This window comes from Athene cunicularia (assembly GCF_003259725.1).
Source record: "Athene cunicularia isolate RWA chromosome 1 unlocalized genomic scaffold, athCun1 chr1_part2, whole genome shotgun sequence".
Taxonomy (NCBI): Eukaryota; Metazoa; Chordata; class Aves; order Strigiformes; family Strigidae; genus Athene; species Athene cunicularia.
The window spans coordinates 67,496,006-67,499,074 of NW_020799092.1; the positions used below are offsets into that span (position 1 = coordinate 67,496,006).

The 3,069-nt window shown below is 45.6% G+C and overlaps 1 protein-coding gene across 1 annotated transcript in view; it reads right to left on the reverse strand.

Annotated features, from left to right (window-relative positions):
• CBLL1 (Cbl proto-oncogene like 1) overlaps positions 1–1,026 on the reverse strand; it is a 7,876-nt gene extending 6,850 nt beyond the window's left edge. Inside the window, exon 1 of the mRNA XM_026868206.1 lies at positions 1,006–1,026. The gene's annotated coding sequence lies outside the window, so the exon portion shown is untranslated. The remainder of the gene's footprint in view (positions 1–1,005) is intronic.
• Positions 1,027–3,069: the final 2,043 nt, after the last annotated feature.

Here is a 3,069-nt window from a genome sequence, read left to right on the forward strand (position 1 = left end):
AAACTGTATTGGGAACAACCATGACTTCAGAAAATCTAGTTCTAAAAATAAAGCTATTTTAAAAGTTAGCTAGTCTGTCATTTCTCCACAACAGGAAAAAACCCCCATTAATTGTATACCTCCTCTCACAGCATGAATAGCACTGGAGTCAATTCTTTGCACAACCTTGACAACATAGAATTTCTTATGAGAAAAGATAATTTTTACAGTTCATGTAAATTGTTTTTTGAAGTGTAAGGAAACTAGTTTCTATATTAACTAAGCATCTTAACCTATCACTTAGAAGTTTAGCATAAAGTATCACAAAAATATTGATACTTAAGAGTACAAAGTAGTGTCCTTACTAAACCGAAAATTATTGTTCCTCACTACATATAGAATTCTCTTTAACTAGATTTAAGTCGGAGTGGCAGGCCAAAGAAAACAAGAAACAGCCTAACACATCCATCAGTAGATACAGGCTGCAAGAAATTATCTAGAGGGAGTATTGCAACAAGCAACACCAATGACAGGAGTACAACTCCCTCAACTTCCAGCGAGTCTACCTTAAACCACCGCACAGCATCTGAATCATACAAAAATAAAGTTACATCCTTCACAAATCTACCCATCTCACTTTCATTTTTATTAAAAATGCCATTTTGACAGGTGTTTCAAAGTGGGACATTCTCAGCCTCGAAGGGGTGTGCCACAAGCTGTTACGGTGTGAGCCCTACCATTCCCCTTGGTATGGCACTGCAGCCTGGCACGATCCCTGAGGCCCTGAAGGATTACAGCATGGTAGCATCTGGACACAGAAATTAGGGATTCATTAGTGTAGCTCTGCACAATGCCTCATAAACTGCTGACCCTCAAACTCTATAACCACCCCACACAATACAACAAGTACGAGGAAAAACAAGAACAAAAAAACAATAAGAGAGATTGCTCTAAGTTATTCAGCAGCTACCAGCAAAACTACTGTGACAGTTTCGTACTGGGACTGTGTCCTGACAATCACTTTACCTCAAAATCAAGAGCCCTCAATTTCCTCTGATCTGCCCCCTGGGGGGTGTAGTACCGCCCGCGCCGCGCCGGAGCCGGGAGGTGGCCGCGGATATGGCGGCGGCGGGGGGTTGGGAGCCGCGGGGTGACCGGGCCTGCGCGGGAGAGGTGCGGAGCTGCTGTACGGCCCGGCGAGCGCTGGCAGGAGCGCTGTGTGACCCCCTCGGGGCCCGCCTCGGCCTCTGGGGGCTCCTGCCCCACTGGCAGCCGCTTCCAGCTGCCGAGGGGGAATTCCCACGCGCTCCTGCCTGGGTGGCTGGGGCGGTGCAGGCTTCGGAAGGCCTTGGAGCCGCAGCAGGGAAGAGTAGCTGGAAATAGGAGACAAGACCCAGTGGCTTCCTGGAGAAGGGTAAAATCAAAAGAGAGGGATCTTTCTGTTCAGGAGCCATGACAGCGGTGCCAGCGTGCTTAGTGGGAGGGTGTTTTGTATGGTGTGGGCTTCCAAGAAGCTGGACAAATCAAAAACCACGTTTGGCTCTGTCAGCTGCTAATGGTCAGACTTGTTTTACCATGGAAATGGAAGATTCCTGACAGTCGAGGCTATAGAAGTACCAATGACTTGCTGGAATGCTGGACCTCCAGTACGCCCTAAAGCTTCACAGACCTAGACCTAAAAAGACTACATTGTGTAATTTCCATAAACTTAGCAATTTGTAAATCCTATGTAAATCAGTGGGATACTGTATAACATGCTTCTATGGCACTGAAAAAAAAGGTATGTAAATACAATTAAATCATAGGTTATAGGGTAGAAAGTGGCCTCAAGCAGTCCTTCCACAGCCATAAGGTAGGGACAGCTGTACTTCAAACAGTCTCAAAGTCAGTAGGATTGGGGTCTTGTGTCCCTACAACATCTGTTGCAGATGAAAATATCAACACAGTAATGATTTAACAGCAAATCATGATTTATTCATAACTAGTAGCACTTTAACCAATGTAAAGATTACAAAACAGTAAAATATTTTAAAATATGACTTAACTACAGATTTGAAGATGACACAATTCACACTAACTTACTATATGGTACCTTAAATCTATAGATACCTACATGCACATTCACAAACACAAGTGTGCAAACACACAGACAGACAAAAGTATTTGGATCCAGTGAAATAAGAACGTCCCCACACTTGTGAAAATAACTGTGTATATCCAAACACATTGGTAAGCTGAGAGCGAGCGAGTGAAAGAGGAGCTAGCTCAAAATTTCCCTCCTCTTGAGTTTAGAGTAAATACAGCTCATCAGCATTCCCCAATGGGTGATGATGAAGACGAGCAGGTTGACTTGGCCCTGGCTCCCGCTGGCTCTAACGGTGGGCAGTACCTTAAGGGTTTTGGTAGTGGAAACGTTCCCAGATCAAGGGAGATGCTGGTCACAGCCTGCTGTGGTCCAGGAGAGCTCAGAAGGTCTCACCTGGGCTCACTGGTTATAGGGTCCAAGATAACTGACTTTTGTTAGGTCCAGCTCGAACAATGAAGAATTCTGGTGTCTTCTTCCAGTTGCACAAGAACTTGATGGGTGTGTGATTCTGCTGTTGTTCTCCCTCGACCACCTCCCAAGTACAGGTGTACCAGGCTGGTAGGAGGTGACGGGCTGTTAAGTCTGTTCTCAAGCCATGGGGAGAGCAGAAGCCAGGCTCCTCAAAGGGGCACCTGAACGGTCCCTTCCCTGCCATTTGTGATACTTGACGTTGTATGTGCTCCAGGGCGGGCTGGAATCACACCAAGCACCGAGGGGCCCAGCAAGGAGGAGTGGGGAGTGGAAGAATTGCACTACCATACTCTCATCTTTACAGCTTTAACATGTAAAGCTGCCATTTAAGCCTAATGCTTCTTGTCTTATCCCCACAAGGCAGAAAGAACAGGTCTTCCCATCTGTGTTTGTTGTTCCTCAAAAGGCAGACCCAAGGGAAGTGTGACATAATACGCTTTTTTTCCCCATAACAAGAATTCACAAAGGGAAGACTTAAAAAAACCCCAAACATGGAGATGCATGGAACGCACTTTCAGTATGCACAACTTTAT